Here is a 22255-nt window from a genome sequence, read left to right as displayed (position 1 = left end):
GTGCCTCAGGCTGTTACAATGTCATGCCGGCCTCTGCCTTCGCAGGCTCGCCCCGCATTCTGTACCCACACCCACTGGCCTGAGTGAGCCAGAGTCCCTGAATCAGCTGCTCCTTTAACCCTGTCCTGTCTGGGTGGGGAACAGATGCCCTCGGGCGACCTACACACAGAGCTGGGGCCAAATCCAAAGCTGAACCCCAGGAGCTGTGTGAACAAAAAAGAGAAAGGGAAATCTCTCCCAGCAGCCTCAGGAGCAGTGGATTCAATCTCCACAATCAACTTGATGTACCTGCATCTCTGGAATACCTGAATAGACAACGAATCATGCCAAAATTACGTGGTGGCCTTTGGGAACAAATGTAGATGTGGGGTTTTCTTCCTGCATCTAATTTGTTTCTGGTTTTATGTTTATCTTCATTTAGTATTTAGAGTTTATTATCACTGGTAGATTTGTTTACTGATTTGGTTGCCCTTTTCCTCCTATTGCTTTTTTTAATATATATACACACATATTTTTCTCTTTTTGTAAGTATATATGTGTAGGCTTCTTTGGGTGATTTTGTCTGTATAACTTTGCTTTTACCATTTATTCTAGGGTTCTGTCTGTCCGTTTTTTGTGTTTTTTCTTTGTTTTTTGTATAGTTTCTAGCGCTTGTTATCATTGGTGGATTTGCTTTTTGGTTTCATTGCTCTCTTATTTCTTTTTTTCTTTTTCTTTTTAATTTTTAATTTTTCATAATTATTTTTTATTTTAATAACTTAATTTTATTTTATTGTAATTTTTTCTTTCTTTCCTTCTTTTTTTCTCCCTTTTCTTCTGAGCCTTGTAGCTGACAGGGTCTTGGTGCTACAGCCGGGTGTCAGGCCTGTGCTTCTGAGGTGGGAGAACTGAGTTCAGGACATTAGTCCATCAGAGACCTCCCAGCTCCACATAATATTAAATGGCAAAAGCTCTCCCAGAGATCTCCATCTCAAAGCTAAGACCCAGCTCCACTCAACGCCCAGCAAGCTACAGTGCTGGATACCCTAAAACAAACAAGTAGCAAGACAGGAACACAATGCCACCCATTAGGAGACAGGCTGCCTAAAATCATAATAAAGTCACAGACATCCCAAAACACACCCCCGGACATGGTCCTGCACACCAGAAAGACAAGATCCAACCTCATCCAGCAGAACACAGGCACTAGTCCCCACCATCAGGAAGACTACGCAACCCACTGAAGCAACATTAGCCACTGGGGGCAGACACCAAAAACAATGGGAACTATGAACCTGCAGCCTGTGAAAAGGAGACCCCAAACACAGTAAGTGAAGCAAAATAAGAAAACACAGAGCAGATGAAGGAGCAAGGTAAAAAATCATTAGACCAAACAAACGAAGAGGAAATAGCCAGTCTACCTGAAAAAGAATTCAGAGTTATGATATTAAAATGATCCAAAATCTTGAAAACAGAATGGAGAAAATACAAGAAACTTTAAACAAGGACCTAAGAGAATTAAGGAGCAAACAAACAATGATGAACAAAACAATAAATGAAATTTAAAATTCTCTAGAAGTAATCAATAGCAGAATAACTAAGGCAGAAGAACGGATAAGTGACCTGGAAGATAAAAGAGTGGAAATAACTACTACAGAGAAGAATAAAGAAAAAAGAATGAAAAGAATTGAGGACAGTCTCATTGACCTCTGGGACAACATTAAAGACACCAATATTCGAATTATAGGGGTCCCAGAATAAGAAGAGGAAAAAGAAAGGGACTGAGAAAATATTTGAAGAGATAATAGTTGAAAACTTCCCTAAGATGGGAAAGGAAATAGTCAATCAAGTAAAGGAAGCACAGAGAGTCCCATACAGGATAAATCCAAGGAGAAATACACCAAGACACATATTAGTCAAACTATCAAAAATTAAATGCAAAGAAAAATTATTAAAAGCAGCAAGGGAAAACAACAAATAATATGCAAGGGAATCCCTATAAGATTAACATCTGATCTTCCAGCAGAAACTCTGCAAGCCAGAAGGGAGTGGCAGGACATATTTAAAGTGATGAAAGGGAAAAACCTACAACCAATATTACTCTACCCAGCAAGGATCTCATTCAGATTCCATGGAGAAATTAAAACTTTTACAAACAAGCAAAAGCTAATAGAATTCAGCACCACCAAACCAGCTTTACAACAACTGCTAAAGGAACTACTCTAGGCAGGAAACACAAGAGAAGGAAAAGACCTACAATAACAAACCCAAAACAATTAAGAAAATGGTAATAGGAACATAGCTATTGATAATTACCTTAAATGTAAATGGATTAAATGCTCCAACCAAAAGACAGACTGGCTGAATGGATAAAAAAACAAGACCTGTATATATGCTGTCTACAAGAGACCCACTTCAGACCTAGGGACACATACAGACTGAAAGTGAGGGGATGGAAAAAGATACTCCATGCAAATGGAAATCAAAAGAAAGCTGTAGTAGCAATTCTCATATCAGACAACATAGACTTTAAAATAAAGAGTATTACAAGAGAAAAAGAAGAACACTACATAATGATCAAGGGATCATTCCAAGAAGAAAACATAACAATTATAAATATTTATGCATCCAACATAGGAGCACCTCAATATATAAGGCAAATGCTAACAGCCATAAAAGAGGAAATCAACAGTAACACAATCATAGTAGGGGACTTTAACTCCCCACTTTCACCAATGGACAGATCATCCAACTGGAAAATAAGTAAGGAATCATAAGTTTTAAATGATACACTAAACAAGATGGACTTAATTGATATTTATAGGACATTCCATCCAAAAACAACAGAATACACTTTCTTCTCAAGTGCTCATGGAACATTCTCCAGGATAGATCATATCTTGGGTCACAAATCAAGCCTTGGTAAATTTAAGAAAATTGAAATTGTATCAAGTATCTTTTCTGACCACAATGCTATGAGACTAGATATCAATTACAGGAAAAAAATATGTAAAAAATACAAATACATGGAGGCTAAACAGTGCACCACTTAATAACCAAGAGATCACTGAAGAAATCAAATAGGCAATCAAAAAATACCTAGAAACAAATGACGATGAAAACATGATGACCCAAAACCTATGGGATGCAGCAAAAGCAGTTCTAAGAGGGAAGTTTGTAGCAATACAATCCTGCCTCAAGAAACAAGAAACATCTCAAATAAACAACGCAACCTTACACCTAAAGCAATTAGAGAAAGAAGAACAAAAAACAAGCCCAAAGTTAGCAGAAGGAAAGTAATCATAAAGATCAGATCAGAAATAAATGAAAGAGAAATGAAGGAAACAATAGCAAAGATCAATAAAACTAAAAGCTGGTTCCTTGAGAAGATAAAAAAATTGATAAACCATTAGCCAACTCATCAAGAAAAAAAGGGAGAAGACTCAAATCAATAGAATTAGAAATGAAAAAGGAGAAGTAACAACTGACACTGCAGAAATACAAAAGATCATGAGAGATTACTACAAGCAACTATACGCCAATAAATGGACAGCCTGGAAAAAATGGACAAATTCTTAGAAAAGCACAACCTTCTGAGAATGAACCAGGATGAAATAGAAAATATGAAGAGACCAATCACAAACACTGAAATAAAGACTGTCGTTAAAAATCTTCTAACAAACAAAAACCCAGGACCAGATGGCTTCACAGGCAAATTCTATCAAGCATTTAGAGAAGAGCTAACACCTATCCTTCTCAAACTCTTCCAAAATATAGCAGAAGGCAAAACACTCCCAAACTCATTCTACGAGGCCACCATCACCCTGATACCAAAACCTGACAAAGATGTCACAAAGAAAGAAAACTGTACAGGCCAATATCACTGATGAACATAGATGCAAAAACCCTCAACAAAATACTAGCAAACAGAATCCAAGAGCACATTACAAGGATCATACACCATGATTAAATGGGGCTTATCCCAGGAATGCAAGGATTCTTCAATATATGCAAATCAATCAATGTGATAAACCATATTTACAAACTGAAGGAGGAAAACAATATGATCATCTCAATAGATGCAGCAAAAGCTTTTGACAAAATTCAGCACTCATTTATGATACAAACCCTCCAGAAAGTAGGCATAGAGGGAACTTTCCTCAACATAATAAAGGCCATAAATGAAAAACCCAAAGCCAACATCATTCTATATGGTGAAAAACTGAAACCATTTCCTCTAAGATCAGGAAGAAGACAAGGTTGTCCACTCTCACCACTATTATTCAACATAATTCTGGAAGTTCTAACCATGGCAGTCAGAGAAGAAAAAGAAATAAAAGGAATACAAATTGGAAAACAAGAAGAAAATTGTCTTTGTTTTCAGATGACATGATACTATACATAGAGAATCCTAAAGATGCTACCAGAAACTACCAGAGCTAATCAATGAATTTGTTAAAGTAGCAGGATACAAAATTAATGCACAGAAGTCTTTTGCATTCCTATATACCTAATGATGAAAAATCTGAAACAGAAATTAAGAAAATACTCCCATGTACCATTGCAACACAAAGAATAAAATACCTAGGAATAAACCTACCTAAGGAGACAAAAGACCTGTGAGACACTGATGAATTAATTAAAGATGATACAAACGGATGGAGAGATATACCATGTTCTTGGATTGGAGGAATCAATGTTGTGAAAATGACTATACTACCCAAAGCAATCTACAGATTCAGTGCAATCCCTATCAAACTATCAATGCCATTTTTCACAGTACTAGAACAAAAAATTTCACAATTTGTATGGAAACACAAAACACCCTGAATAGCCAAGCAATCTTGAGAAAAAAAAAAAAAATACAGAGCTGGAGGAGTCAGGCTCCTGGACTTCAGACTATACTTACAAAGCTACAGTAATCAAGACAGTATGGTACTGACACCAAACAGACATATAGATCAATGGAACAGGATAGAAAACTCAAAGATAAAACCACGCATATATGGTCACCTTATCTTTTTTTTTGCGATACGTGGGCCTCTCACTGTTGTGGCCTCTCCCGTTGCGGAGCACAGGCTCTGGATGTGCAGGCTCAGCGGCCATGGCTCACGGGCCCAGCCGCTCCTCCCAGACCGGGGCACGAACCCGTATCCCCTGCATCGGCAGGCGGACTCTCAACCACTGCGCCACCAGGGAGGCCCTGGTCACCTTATTTTTGATAAAGGAGGCAAGCATATATAATGGAGAAAAGACAGCCTCTTCAATAAGTGGTGCTGGGAATACTGGACAGCTACATGTAAAAGAATGAAATTCGAACACTCCGTAACACCATACACAAAAATAAACTCAAAATGGATTAAAGACCTAAATGTAAGGGTAGGCACTATCAAACTCTTAGAGGCAAACATAGGCAGAACACTGTATGACATAAATCACAACAAGATCCTTTTTGACCCACCTCTTAGAGAAATGGATATAAAAACAAAAATAAACAAGTGGGACCTAATGAAACTTAAAAGCTTTTGCACAGCAAAGGAAACCATAAACAAGACAAAAAGACAACCCTTAGAATGGGAGAAAATATTTGCAAATGAAGCAAACAGAAAAGGATTAATCTCCAAAATTTACAAGCAGCTCATGCAGCTCAGTATCAAAAATACAAACAACTCAATCCAAAAATGGGCAGAAGACCTAAACAGACGTTTCTCCAAAGAAGGTATACAGATTGCCAACAAACACATGAAAGAATGCTCAACATCACTAATCATTAGAGGAATGCAAATCAAAACTACAATTAGGTATCACCTCACACCAGTCAGAATGGCCATCATGAAAAAATCTACAAACAATAAATGCTGGAGAGGGTGTGGAGAAAAGGGAGTCCTCTTGCACTGTTGATGGGGATGTAAACTGATACAGCCACTATGGAGAACAGTATGGAGGTTCCTTAAAAAACTAGAAATAGAACTACCATAAGACCCAGCAATCCCACTACTGGGCATATACCCTGAGAAAACCATAATTCAAAAAGAGTCATGTACCACAGTGTTCATGGCAGCTCTATTTACAAGAGCCAGGAGGTAGAAGCAACCTAAGTGTCCATTGACAGATGAATGGATAAAGAAGATGTGGCACATATATACAATGGAATATTACCCAGCCATAAAAAGAAATGAAATTGAGTTATTTGTAGCGAGGTGGATGGGCCTAGAGTCTGTCATACAGAGTGAAGTAAGTCAGAAAGAGAAAAACAAATACTGTATGCTAGCACATATATATGGAACCTAAAAAAAATATCGTTCTGAAGAGCTTAGGGTCAGGACAGGAATGAAGACGCAGATGTAGAGAATGGACTTGAGGACATTGGGAGGGGGAAGGGTAAGCTGGGACAAAGTGAGAGAGTGGCATGGACTTATATATACACTACCAAATGTAAAATAGATAACTTCTGGGAAGCTGCTGCATAGCACAGGGATATCAGCTCGGTGCTTTGTGACCACCTAGGTGGGTGGGATAGGGAGGGTGGGAGGGAGATGCAAGAGGGAGGAGATATGGTGATATATGTATATGTATAACTGATTCACTTTGTTATAAAGCAGAAACTAACACACCATTGTAAAGCAATTACACTCCAATAAAGATGTTAAAAAAAGAAGAGACTTTCTTTTTTTTAGTTAAATTTCTTTAACAGATAATTGACTGTTTTTGGAGAAACTAATAATACATGATGGGGTGTATAATATTATGAGGAAGTAAAATGTCTGACTATAATATCACAATGCCTGAGAGAGAAAAATGTAAAGTATACTGTCTTAAGGGACTTATTTTATTCATGAAGTAATGTAATATCCCTTGAAGGTAGATTGTTGCAAGTTAAGCATGTATATTGTAAACCTTAAAGTAAGCACTAAAATAACACAACAAAGAGTTATAGCTAATCAGCTTACAAAGCAGTTAAAACAGGATCATAAAAATGCAATCCAAAAGAAGGCAGAAATAGAGGGAAGAAAGGTATATGGGACTGACAGAAATTAAATAGCAAGATGGTAGATTTAAACCAACCCATGCCATTAATCACATGAAATGTAAGTGGTTTTAATCACTCCAATTAAAAGTCAGAGGTTTTTAGGTTGGATAAAAAATAAGATCCAAACCTGGGCTTCCCTGGTGGTGTAGTGGTTAAGAATCCGCCTGCCAATGCAGAAGACACGTGTTTTAGCCCTGGTCTGGGAAGATCCCACATGCTGCGGAGCAACTAAGCCCATGTGCCACAACTACTGAGCCTGCGCTGTAGAACACGCGAGCTACAACTACTGAAGCCCGTGTTCCTAGAGCCCATGCTCCGCAACAAGAGAAGCCACCACAGTGAGAAGCCCACACACCGCAATGAAGAGTAGCCCCTGCTCGCCACAACTAGAGAAAAGCCCACATGCAGCAACGAAGACCCAATGCAGCCAAAAATAAATAAATAAATAAATAAATAAATAAATAAATAAAAAAGAGTTCCAGCTCTCTACTGCTTAAAACAAACCCATTTTATACATAAAGAATATAATAGATTACAGGTGAAAAAATGGATAAAGACATAGGATGCTAACATTAATAAAAAGAAAGAAAGCAAATATCAGATAAATAGATTTCAGAGCAAAAATACAGCAAAACTAAGACACTTTATGGTAAACAGAAAATGAGAGAATTTATTGTAGCACACTTGTATTACAAGAAATGTACAAGGAAGTCTTTGGGCTGAAAGAAATGATAGCAGCTAGAAACCTGGATCCTTTATTATTTATTTATTTAAATTTATTTATTTATTTATTTATTTATGGCTGTGTTGGGTCTTCGTTTCTGTGTGAGGGCTTTCTCTAGTTGTGGCAAGCGGGGGCCACTCTTCATTGCAGTGCACGGGCCTCTCACTATCGCGGCCTCTCTTGTTGCGGAGCACAGGCTCCAGACGTGCAGGCTCAGCAGTTATGGCTCACGGGGCTAATCGCTCTGCAGCATGTGGGATCTTCCCAGACCAGGGTTCGAACCTATGTCCCCTGCATTGGCAGGCAGATTCTCAACCACTGCGCCAACAGGGAAGCCCTGCATCTTTTAAAAGATAATTCTTTAAAGGGAACATAAAAACAATGTATTGCAAGTTTATAAAATATGTCGAAATAAAATGTGTGATAGAAATATCATAAAGAATGATACATAAACTGGAGTAATGTTATTTGAAGCTAGACTGTGATAAGTTAAAGATACATATTGTAAGCTTGAGGACAACAGCTAAGAGATAGGAAGAGTTATAGTTAACATGACAACAGAGTGAACAAAGTGAAATAATAAAAAAAACTTAAGTAATCTTAAAGAAAACAGGAAATCAGAAACAAAATGGAATATATAGGAAGATCATAGATGTAATTAACCAAAATAGGTCTGTAATTATTTTTAATCCAAGCAGTAAAAGCACTTCAGTTAAAGGACAGAAGATGTCGGTTTGGATAAAAATGCAAGACTCAACTATATGCAACTTACCGGAAACCCACTTTAAATATAAAGATATAGGTTAAAAGCAAAGGATAAGAAAAGATAAACAGAACAAACTTTACTGATAAGATAAAGGGAATATTTTAATAACAGATAAAATAGACTGCAGGACAAGGAATGTTTCCAGAGATAAAATGAGATATTTCATAATAATAAAAGGTACAGTTCATCAAAAAAAAAAAAAATCCTAAATTGTATATACCCCATAAAAGAGCTCCAAGCTACATGAAGCAAAAACCGACAGAACTAAAATTAGAAAGTGGCATATCCACAATTAGAGGTGGAGATTTCAATACTCCTCTCCCAGTCATTGATAGAACAAGTAGACCAAAAATCAATAAGCATATAGGAGATTTTAACAACACTATAATCTAACCTGACCTAAAGACCATTTACAGAATACTCTACCCAACAACAACAGAATGCACATTCTTTTCAATTGCACATGGAACATTTACTGAGACAGACCTTAGCCTGGGCTACACAAGTCTCAATAAATCACCTAACCTAGTCTCATAGTGTTGTGGTTGGAAAAGATACTTGATACAATTTCAGTTTTCTTAAATTTACCAAGGCTTGATTTGTGTGACCCAAGATATGATCTATCCTGGAGAATGGTCCATAAGCACTTGAGAAGAAAGTGTATTCTGTTGTTTTTGGATGGAATGTCCTATAAATATCAATTAAGTCCATCTTGTTTAATGTATCATGTAAAGCTTGTGTTTCCTTATTTATTTTCATTTTGGATGATCAGTCCATTGGTGAAAGTGGGGTGTTAAAGTCCCCTACTATGATTGTGTTACTGTCGATTTCCCCTTTTATGGCTGTTAGCATTTGCCTTATGTATTGAGGTGCTCCTATGTTGGGTGCATAAATATTTACAATTGTCATATCTTCTTCTTGGATTGATCCCTTGATCATTATGTAGTGTCCTTCTTTGTCTCTTGTAATAGTCTTTATTTTAAAGTCTGTTTTGTCTGATATGAGAATTGCTACTCCAGCTTTCTTTTGATAGGGGCAGAACAGGAATAAAGACACAGACAAAGAGAATGGACTTGAGGACACAGGGAGGGGGAAAGGTAAGCTGGGACGAAGTGAGAGAGTGGCATGGACATATATACACTACCAAATGTAAAATAGATAGCTAGTGGAAGCAGCTGCATAGCACAGAGAGATCAGCTCAGTGCTTTCTGACCACCTAGAGGGGTGGGATAGGGAGGGTGGGAGGGAGATGCAAGAGGGAGGGGATATGGGGACATATGTATATGCACAGCTGATTCACTTTGTTATACAGCAGAAACTAACACACCATTGTAAAGCAATTATACTCCAATAAAGATGTTAAAAAAAAAAGCACAATAGATGATTTTTACAAAAAAAAAATCACCTAACCTTCATATGAAATACATATTGTTTTTAACTTTCATTTTATAGGTGAAGAAACAGAGGGAAATAAAAGTTAAATATGTCATTTAGTTGTTAAGACTCCAAAATGGTATTTGAACATGATAATATTTCAGAGTTCATGAGCTTTAAGTTATTTAAAATATTTCTCCAGACCACCATCTTTACTTTCTGTGAGGATCATGAAGTATACGTAGGGAATGATGCATAGGGAAGTATACATAGGGAAAGATGCCTAGGGAATAATTACAAAGGAATTGCAAAACTCTGATAATCTGCGTGGGTTTGTAAGACTCTAAGCCATATTTGCCAGATATTGTCTTGATTTATGCCTCTTGTCCTAACATAATTATTAATAGTGCCCATTTCACTCACAAAAGTCTTTAGGTTTAGATTGTAAATAATGTGGTCTCAAATCTAATAGGCTTTTTTACTTACTAAATTCAAGAGACTTTTGGAAATTACCATACTCTGGCCAGTCACATGGAAAAAAAGCAATAAAAGAGAAATGAGCATTGGAAGAGACTGATCTGCTAAGGTCAACCCTGGGAAATTGGCATCCCTGCTACTTAGGATAAGGAAGAAGAAGATGTTTGGTTTCCTTTCTTGATGGAGTGAATTAGGGACAATTACCCTTTAAACTACACTGATAGAAAGCCAAAGTGGTGTGGGGGTGGGAATTGATGGAGAGGAATGTATTCTACTCATCTGAATGAACTTTTAACAGAGCCAACCATTGCCATCAACTCTGACCCTTTCAAACCTGATTCCTGATTCCAGAGACATCCCCTAATCTAGCTGCAGTCCCAATGTTCGTATCACTGGCATCATCATAAGGACTTTAGCTTTTCCTCCTTTTATTTGTGAATAGCCATCTATTATAACAAAATGCACATTGCAGTGTAAGGCAGCAGCCTCCAATGTAAACACAACACAAGATGGTTGAATGTCAACAAAATGATCAGATTTGAATTTAAGTTTTGCAAGATTAATGCTCTAAAAATTTAAATTTCCTACTCTTGGAAGGGAATAAAAAAGTAAAAATTCCAAAGGATTGGAACCAGAAAATGAAACATTTAATATACACAGTGAAACATTAAAATTCCAAGTCAGTCATTCTGGAGGAGTAAATTGGTGCTGCAGTAAAATATAGCTGTATTGTTCTTGACACTTAAAGAAGTTTTGAGGAAAACCTCAAATCAAGTTCCACTTGGTTTGTGAAATTATACTCTAGATGACTTGACATTGTCTTGTATAATGTAGCTTTTTTTACATTACATTATTTTCCATTCTTTAACAGAAAAAAATTCCACATAAATAAATCTGTTATTTTGCCATTAAATTATATTTACAATTTATAAAGATGATTATTTGAATATTTTTTTACACACAGCATCAAACTGTAACATAGTTGCTAAATCTTAAAATATTTTTTAGAATTCAAATATTCGTAAGAAACTATATTCAACAAAGTTTTGTTTCTTTTGCTGGAAGGGCCTGTGTCCAATAAGAAATGTGATCATCACAGCAAGACATCTATTGACATCAAAAAATAGCTCCACATTCAAAAAAGACAGAATTTTCTCTTATTGCTGGGCCTAATGTAAGTATTTTTATGGTACTTTTATCTTAAGTATTTTTCCATAATTCTGGCCATTTGTGAATTTCTAATGTATATGGATTAATGACAGAAAAGATACATACTTATAAATATCTTACATTTTTCTTTATTCTCCTGCCAGCTAAGGGGAAAGGATTTGTCCTGGCTACACTTATTTATTTCATAATTTCCCAGTTATTATCAAGAAATTGTATTATACCTTAAGAATGTGCTCCTGATGAGAAAGACTGCTTTAAAATTCAAGTTACTGTTATTAATTTTTGTCTCCTGGATTATGTTTCTTTGAATGCAGCTCCATGGGAGCCTGAGACATGGCCTCGGATGACTTTATACAGGTGATACATAAATAATTCTGCTGTTAAAAACAAACAGAAAAAAATTCACTTTATTGTAACCACCAGCAACATAAGCATTTTGAGAGCCACTGTCATTTCTTTCTGCAGGAAATTTCATCCAGTGTTAAAGTTAGAAGATCAAGTTAGAATTCATTACCTGTACACATGTGGTATCTCACAGATAAATTCCAGCTGCTAGCCACGATAGCAAGTCTAGATTTAATGTTTGACTTTCTGGTTGACAGGATGAGTAATCTGAGCCTGAGTTGACAGTAGTGACCCTCAACTAGAACAAATTGATGTATTGGCAGATTATTCTTAAAGTTAGTCTGAACTTCTCAATACTTTTTAGTCAAGGAAAATAAGCTACTTTAGAGGAGTATTAAATAAAACAAACCATCAGAATAAGATCTCTTCACAAATACTTATTTTTGCACAGGATTTCCTTGACCCTTCAGTAATAGAAATGGCAAGCCTGAACTATGTTTTAGTCTATGCTGTTAATAGAAATGAGAAGGGGATGGGAGAAATAAAAAAGGTGAAAAGAAGTAGAACTTATGTAATTAACTGTTGTAAGTACATTGTTGTACATCTTTGCTGGTATGAGAACAAACATGTGAGAGTATGTTAGATGTGGTAATAATCACAAAGATAAAAATTACATTGACAGATTGGGGTTCCATGGTAATTCTTAGAATAATATCCATATCTATACTTCCTAGAATGGATGTCAAAGGTTTTTTCTAATTTCCAGAGCAGCAAACTCCACCTGGGATATCAAATTCAAGCTGTTTCTTTCCACCTCTTACACTGAGAATAGTCTTTACAATTTTTCACTCAGAATTCATAGTCATTTGGCTAGGCATTGCTGTAATTTGGATAAAACCCTAACTGTAGAATAGGAATGTATAAATAGAAGCATGTATGTTTTATTTGAAAGTTCAAATCTAATGTGCCTTTCATGCATAGCAGTTGCATCTTTGTATTTCCACATTAAAAGGAATGAAAAGTTAACTAACTCATATGCTGCTTTTGTCATCATATGTATCTTCCATTTTAATACTCTTACATATGTTTGTAATATGATGTAATTACCATGGAATACACTGGTAAACTAAAAAATTATTATGTATTATAATATGGAAAAAGGAGAGAAGCATTTTTTTCCGCTGAAAGTCTTTGACAAAACAAGGGAATAACAGTAATGCAATTTTTAAATTAGTATAGAGAAACAATAGCCCCCCAAAATAATTGTACAATAGAAACCTGTGAAGACAGTGTTTGCTTTGTTATATTATTTTTATTATTGTTATTATATACTTGAAGTTGACTGAGAAATTTAAATAAGAAAGTAATTGAAAGTAATTGAAGTAAAACAGTAATCCAATGTTTTATTCAAAAAACCTTTTCTGTGGATGTTTTAGGTTGAGTGCCTACTCAACCTTTCTTTCACTTTCTACATCCAAATTACTGTACAGTGAGAATACATTTTCAATGTAATGGCTGAAGCATTGCATGAAAGCCATCAAAAGAAGGCAGCTGAGTTTGCTGTACTATATTTATAAAGGCAGGAAAGTGGAGCAATACATTATAAAGAATTTTCAAGAACATGAGTTTGAAATAAAAGCACTTTCTGCTTTTATTTTTAGAGATTAAGATTGCTAGATTAATATATCTTCCAAGAACCCATACAAAGAACCAAGGCAGCAACTCAGGTTTCAAACAGAAGAAAGTTATCTTTTTGTTTTTATTTTTTATATATTTTAAGATTACAAGATTATTTTCTTTTATAGTAACATGACTGTTGTTCAACAAATAGCATTCTGGTACATGACCATTCAATTGACTGGCTAGGTTTAATTTCCATGAGGTATTTTGCTGACTGATTTCTGCCACATTTGAACACTGGATCATCAATCTTATTAACTTAGATGCTCAAAAATACTTATTAGTTACTTATTGCTATGTAAAAAATTGCCCTAAAACTTAGTGGCTTTGAATAACACAATTTTTTAAAAATCTCATCCTTTCTGTAAATCAAGAATCTGAACATGGCTTAACTGAGTCCTCAGCTTAAGAGTCTCTCAAAAGGCTGCTTCATCAAGGTGTTAGCCAGGACTGCAGTCTCTCAAAAAAACTTGAATGGGGAAGATTCAGTTCCTCAAAGGTCTGAGGACCTCTGCTCCTTGCTGGTGGCTGGGCAGGGGCCACCCTCAGTTCCTTGCCATGTGGACCTCACCAGCTTGATTCATCAGAGCAAGGCTGCAGGAAGAACAGAAGTTCCGGTAAGAAGTTACAGTCTTTTATAACCCATTCTCAGAAAGTACATTTTTGCTCTATTCTAGTCACTAGAAGCAATAAGTATGTCCTGCCAACCCTTAGGAAGAAGTGATTTCACAGTGGTGTGAATAACAGAAGACAGGGATCTTTGGGAGATATTTTAAAAAGTTACCTGTCACAATATCAGACCATTTGATAGATTAGTTGCTTATTTTCAAAAATGACACAAATGAATTTTTAAAAATTATTTTTATGGTCACTAGTACAGTGTTTTTTAAAGGAATAAATTTGGATGTTTTCTTATAATATGGGAGGTTGATCCATGATTATGTGTTTTTCCCTGAATGGTATGTGTGTGTGTGTATACATATATATATAGTAGAAAATTGTTCATATTACCAATATACCTGTAATCATTTTTGCAGAATGTCAACAGTTTTTCAAGATTTCAGAATCTCCAAAGATTTTCTGCTTTCTAATTTTTTTAGTTATAGTCTAGATTTTCATCCTTGAAATTTAGGGCATTCAAGTGGTTATTTTTTAATAAAAAGATATTCTATACTTTCAATATTTTATTCCCCTAACATCCATTCATTCACATACCTTACACACACGGTTACACACATTCAACTGAATGTGACTCTTGTTCAGAAAGTCCTTTTCAGACTATTTTATTGTACATAAGTATCTAATGAAAGCACATCTCAAATTATTACTTATGGCCGTAATTGGCTTTGATTCCTCTTTAGGGCTTGCCCAAGGCAGCCAACTAAGCACAGGAATATAAACTTTTGGATTTGCATCTTATTTCTTCCTTCATTAATTTCATTAACTTTCAAACTGATGAATTCTTAGAATTAAAATGTCATTTACATTTAATACCCCAAATCACTTTCTTTGCATTTAAACCTTTTAATTGTATTTTTGAGTGCTGGTTCTAAATTGTGTTTGTCAAAGTCTTAATTAGATTTATGTCATAGGAATACAGGAGTTAGCTGAACAGTAACGGAATTGAATGAGGTTTTCTTTATAAGGAATTGGAAAATGGCCTAAAATATTTGGTATGCCATGGAGACTTTCTATATTGTGTAACTAAAGATATCTGTCTAAGCCGGGTGACTGGTGTATATAGGTTACTATTGATTTATACAGGAAGATCAAATCTGGACACCTGAAGAAGAGACCTTTCCTTTTTCCATACAAGTACAGACTGTGTAGGATTTGTCTAGAGTCATATTTAATAAAAGAAGATTTTATTTTGCTGTTTACTTACAACAGTGACAAATGGTGGCCAGAGGGGAAAGCAAAGTATGTAATCAATCTTAACACCTTTGTTGTTTTTCTGAGAGAACAATAACCACTCCCCCAAAAAAAACCTCCACAAAACAAAACTAAAAAAAGACAAAACAAAAATATAACTTTGAGAGAAAAAGAGAAAATGTGTCTTGTGTCTGCTATTAATTATGATGATGATGGTGATGATAATGACAACAGTAATAATAAAAATAATGTACAGCATGGTGACTATAACTAATAACTGGATTGCATATTTGAAAGTTGCTAGGAGAGCAGGTCTTAAAAATTCTCATCACAGGGAAACAAATTGTAACTATGTTAAAAACTGTAACTACATTAAAAAAAATCTGCAATTGCAGATCTTTAAAGGGACACTGAAAGTTAGGTGTAAATATCACAGTGTCACAGATGGGGATATCTGAGGTTCACAGAAGATAAAAATTGAAGAAGTTGACACTTCTAAAAAATGGCAGAACAATAGTCAAATCCAGCTCCATCTTTCTTTAAAGTCTAGGTCCTTTCCATTAATTCATACTGCCCATCATAAAGACATTCAGTGATGGTCGTAGTCACATACAGTTCAGCTCATTATTTTCTATAGTTGTAATCACATAAAAAGTGTAATTTCTATAATTCCTTCCTGAGAAGTTCTTAGAATTTACATTTTCCCTTTAATTTTTTTGATATTTTAAAAACACAAATGTAACTCTACTACTATGTGGACATATTCAAAGAAACAAATATATTGTGAACAAAATTCAGCAAATTTTGTCTCTACAAAAAAGATAAATCCTATAGTGGATTGTAAACTGCAGCTCCTAGTACCTGACTAAAGTTCCAAGGCTCAACAAAATTCATAAAAGTATATGTGGACTCATATAGACTAAGATCACACATTCCAATTCTGATACTTTTACTGACATTATGATTTTAATAAATGCTAATTCAGTTCTTGCTAAGAGAAGACATTGAGCATGAGATTTGAAATTAAACATGGGACAAATCTTAGCTTCATCAACAGCCACATGATTTATATTTAACATCTTAGTCTGTTTTTATAGAGAGTGATGACTAGAATGGACTTCATGGTGTTATTGTGCACAGCAAGTGAACAATGTGCTCTATGAATGGACATATATTATTGCTATTATCATCCTCAATATTGATGTCTAAAAGAGCACCAACTTTGGTTTTGAATATGACTAGATATGATTGCTTCTTGATGGCTTTTATTCATTTACTCAATTATATTCATTGATATCAGATCCTTTGCCTGGTTCTTTGCCAGTCATTGAGATGCAAGGGGAATAAAATGCACACTCTCCCCTCAGCCCCATTCCTAGGTCATGCCTACTCCCAAACTACCTGCTGGCTTGAAATATAGTTGGGGCATAAGAAGAGGCCAGAATATCCAAGGACTGGTAGAGTAAAAGGCTGTTTACTTCTTCTGACAGTTTAAAAACATTAAAGGGGGGATGGAATGATCCTATTTAAAGATCACTCTGGCCACTATAAATGGGGTGTGGAAGAGAGTGCCTGTGGACCTAGACATCAGCTGGGACTCCAAGGAGGAGATTACAGTAGGTTTGGTAAACTCATCGGGGTGGGAGATGGAGAGATAGGGATGAACTTGAGATAAAGAAGAGGCAACATTGACATGTTCTGATAGATTTGATATGTGAGGACCAGTAGAGGGAGGAAAACAAGGATGAGTTTATACTGATTCAGGGAAGAGGGACTAAGGTTAGATTAGCTGATCAAGAGATCAGCTTTGGAAATGCTGAATTTGAGATGTTTATGATACATCCAAGCACAGATGTCAGTTGGGTGGTTGACTAGAGAAAAATGGAATTCCTAGGACAGGTTTACATGGAGATATAAATTTTGGAATTTTTATCAGGCAGACTAGCTAAAAGTCAGGGAGAAAATAAAGGGATATTTTACCAAGCTGTGAGAATATCCAACCCAAGAGGTCAGAGAAAGAAGAGGGTAATGTATAAAAACTACCTAGCAGAGTGCCTAGTGCATATTTAAATGTAAATAAGAGTTATCTGAGTAATAATTAATTAAAAATGGTATTTGTGCTCACTTCAGATATCCATATAAGATGAATATTATGCTAAAAAGTAAAGCAGCTAAATGTCTCTCAAATATTTTAACCATTTGTAGCTACCCAGTAAGTTTCAGTTATGTTTGTAGAGTGCTTTATGATTCCATCGATCTACTAATTAAATTTTGACTTATGTTAATTTTTCCATCTTTTCTGTTTCAGAGATATTGGTAAGGTGTACTTCATGCTTTTATAACCTGAACTACAATAGAGTTTTCTGAGCCAAAAACCTTTCTTTTTGATTTATTCCTGTTTTATTTATTCCAATTGCATTGTAATCAAGTATTTAACCATGTCTTTTAAAGACAGTCATTTATAGACAGTTGTACTCTGATACTTTTGCAAAAAAGATTTCATCTTCAAGAAGATTTATAGAAAGGACTTTAAGTACAGATTTTCTGATAACTTTCAGATTATACCGTTGAACTGGGTAAGAAATTAATCCTAATTGAAAACCTGATGATTTCATAAAACTGTTAGTAGAATCCTAATGGAAAACATGATGACTTCATAAAACTGTTAATGAAAAGGATTATTTACATAGAACTGAGTGAACTAATAAATATGGCTATAATTTGTATGGAGTTTTTTGTCTGAAATATTGCTGGATTTTAAGCTGTGTTTTCCAGATATAAGGAGGCCTTTCCCTTTATGCCAATTATGATGTGGTAATTTGATAAATTATACGTTTTTAAACAGAATTGAAAGTTATCTTTTCCCTCTAACTGATCCCTCCAGAAATTGGAAACTCTTAGGTTCCCAACAGCCTTATCAGGTGAGTAAGGAAGTCCACCACCTGATTGGTGCAGGGATCCCAGAGATATTTTTAGAGACCTTAAGAGAGCAATTCACCAAAATCTATAGGTATCGCAGACAGAATCTGATGAAAAGGCTTTGGTGTGGCTTTCCTGGCCTTGAGAGACCTTTTATAAATTTAGTCTGAGATTCCTTATGAAAAGTTTCAGCACAGCTAATTTAAAAGAGCTTATACGATCAACTATATGTATGTAAATAATCAGGCCAAGCTTACTGAAACCAGACTTATGTTACAAACAAATTAGTATTAATTTGGCTATGTTTGATAGAAATGAGGGTAATTTTAAAGATAAAAATATTATGTTTCAGTGGATATTAAATTCTAGTTTTGTTAATTGAGGTCTGTATTTACTGCCTAAGACTCACTTCCAGATAGCTCCTTGTTGCTATGTTACATTACTGTAAGGCTTAATTGAGTTATTAAAGGACACTTGACTTTTGTTTTGGAAGCCTATCACTGTAACCTATCTTTTGATGAAGATCAGATGTCCCATGGCCTGCAACCAGGAGATTATGCATACTGGAAAAGGCATAATTTAAAGGATAAAAACCTAGCTGAAAAGACCCTTATCAGATACTCTTAACTAGCTCATATGCAGTGAAACTGAAGGGAATTTACTCTTGAATTTATATTTCCCACTTAAGAAGGGCCTCTGCATTGGACTGGTCTAGAGAAAGAACCACTGATCCCAAACAACACCCACAGCAGGATGAGAAGAAGACAATAGCAGTGTAGACAACTGATCCAAGAATCTGGACCAGGACTATAAGACTCATCCCACTAATTCAATTGCACTGTTTATCAAATGTTTGTCTCCCTATCGAAATTGAAAGTTATTGTTTTACTTCTAACCATACTATTGCCCCTAATGTTTAGGATGGGAAGAAAATTCTCTAGTGAAGTTGTCACAGAGTATAACTCTTCATGACATGTATGACTGCTTGCTTAACTATACTGCTAAAAGCATGTGTGCAATGTTTGTGTGACAATTCAGTATAATTAATAAAATGTATAGCCTATATATGTTTCCCCATTACTAAACCTCTGAGCTTGTTCACTATGTCTGAATAGTTTTCCCTCAGTGTGGATAACTAGGCAAATACATATACATACATATGTATGTGTGTATACACACACACACACACACACACACACACACATAGAGAGAGAGAGACCTAACATCAAGCAATCATCCTGGCATCAAGAGACAAGTGTTTTGATCATCAGTGCTTTCTATCAAAAGATTTGTAAACAAAAGGGGAAATTATAGAAGAAATTTTCACTTATTAAGATATGGGGAAGTCATTCTAGCTCATACATGATTTAAATTAAACCAGAACAGCCTGCTTTGTGGCCTATTCAACATGCACTGTACATTTGCTTTAACCATTAAGGAAAAGAATACATTTAAAAATTAGAGTAACTGTGGTTCAGGCATCCAAAATAGAGCTGGGTATTCACTGTGGACATGATTTTACACATGTTCCTGTATTACTGAGAACTTGAATTTCCTGAACTGTATCAGATTCAAGGACACTACCAGGCATTCTCAAAACAATATCTGCTAGCGGCTGCCAGCTGCAACCTTATATTCTCAAGATCTTGTCTTGTGGGCTTCCCTGGTGGCACAGTGGTTGAGAGTCCGCCTGCCGATGCAGGGAACACGGGTTCGTGCCCCGGTCCGGGGAGATCCCACATGCCGCGGAGCGGCTGGGCCCATGAGCCATGGCCGCTGAGCCTGCGCATCCGGAGCCTGTGCTCTGCAACGGGAGAGGCCACAACAGTGAGAGCCCCACGTACAGCAAAAAAAAAAAAAAAAATCAAGATCTCCCCTTGTAACTATTAAATCTACCTCTTACTTTAGGAAAGTAGTAGCAAATGAGACAGCTCAAGCTATAGCCTTCCAACAGAAGGCACTATATTCTTCAGCCAGAATAGTACTAGAAAATAAAATTGCTCTAGGTTAGAATTTAGCAGAAAAAGGAAACATATGTTTAGAGGCCAATAGCTCCTGTTATATATATAATACCACATTAGAAGGTAAGACCTACTTAGATAAAATTAGGCAACTGGCCACCTGGCTACAATAAGCCTCCCCAGAAGTACCAGGTCCAGACAGGTTTTCAGGCTTATTCTCCTTAATTCCTTAGGGAATGAGATCTAGTTTCCAAAGTTTATTAAAGTTCAGGTTATCACTCCCACTACTACTTCTAATTGGGTACCTGATTATAAAGTGTACCATAAGCTGTTGCACCAAAACTGTGGATGGGACTGAGATCTTAATCATGCAAGACTTGGATCCAAGACCTAGAATTTGGGAATATTTCCAACTTGGTGAGCAACACTTCCATTCCCTAAATTGAGGTAGGACGACACTCCTTTCAGCAGGAAATACAGCAGTCATCATCTTGTTCCCTCAAGGATTTGGGGAAATTTAAAACATGAGTGGGGACTGAAACCAAGCCCCAATAAAACCAAGTTCCCCTGCTGAGTTTATGATTCACCTCTGTATTCAAAACTCTGTTTCCTTTCTTGTCCCCTCTGACCTCAATCCAGTGCTAACTGAACGCTAATCAACCAGTCAGATGACTAAAATTGCTGTTGTTAATAACATCATGAATGTACTAAGATTGCTGTTGTCTACAACACTGTTAATGTACTAAAACTGCTACTATAGATATCGTCATTGAGGTACAAACTCAGGTTGTTCCTCCAGAGCAAGATAAGCTAACAGAGCCGAGACATGGACCGCCTGACCAGAGAATAGTAAACCAGAGACATCCTGACTCCCAAAACTATGATTAAGAAATGTCACAAGACTATTAATTAACAAAGATTCTTTGTTCTTCCCCTTTAAAAAACTCTTAACCCAAAGACCAGGTTAGAGTAGATCTGAAGCTTGTCTCCCACTCCCTTTCTTGGTACCCCCTGCAATAAGTCCTTACTTTGCTGCAAACGCCCGCTGTCAGTCTGGCTTTCTGTTCCACAGGTACACAGGCCCTTTGTTTGATTACAAAACTTAGAAAGAGAAGGTGAGCAGCCTGACTCTGGGGAGACCAGAACGTCTGGAACGCATGTCACCAGAGGGGTTTGGATTTTCTAAGGCTAGAAGTGGTGGCAGTGGCTTCCTGATATGGCAGCTTTCTGATCACAACAAGATTGTGTGGTCTAAATCATGGATTAATAGCATCTCTCTTAGCAGACCAGTTGTACAATAGCCATCTGAGAGTCATTCCTAGAATTTCTGCCTACTTAATAATTCCATGAATGAAGCAATACATAATATTCCTTAATAAAGCTTTTCCTCATCTATGCTACCAGAATAGATTCTGTTTCCACACCTGACCAGCACAGTAGTGGCTTATATATAATAAAAAAATAAAATTCTTAATTTATTTAAGCCAGTGTTTACTGTTTGCTTTTTTAAGGGGAGGGATGCTCTGTTAGTTCAGTTAACTTTATGTTTAAAAAAGCTATGCTCAGGGACTAGAACTTACCATGTAGAACTGACTAAAGCAGGGGTCCCCGGGTCTCTGTTAGGAACCCGGCTGCATAGCAGGAGGTGCGCAGCAGGCCAGCGAGCAAGGCTTCATTTGCGACTCCCCATAGTTCCCGTGGCTCACATTACCATCTGAGCCATCCATGCCCCCCCACCCGCTGGTGGAAAAATTGTCTCCTAGGAAACCAGTCCCTGGTGCCAAAAAGGTTGGGGACTGCTGGAAAGGAGCAAACAGTGGGGTAGATATCAGGAAATAGATATTTCAGAATATCCTTGTTACAAGGTGGCAAAATATTTGGTTACACTGTCACCTAATATACCTTTGAAAGCAAACGACATACTAAGGGGATTTGAAAAAAAAATCAAAATGTTGAGG

This window comes from Hyperoodon ampullatus, assembly GCF_949752795.1.
Source record: "Hyperoodon ampullatus genome assembly, chromosome: 8".
Classification (NCBI taxonomy): domain Eukaryota; kingdom Metazoa; phylum Chordata; class Mammalia; order Artiodactyla; family Ziphiidae; genus Hyperoodon; species Hyperoodon ampullatus.
This window is presented reverse-complemented; position numbering follows the sequence as displayed.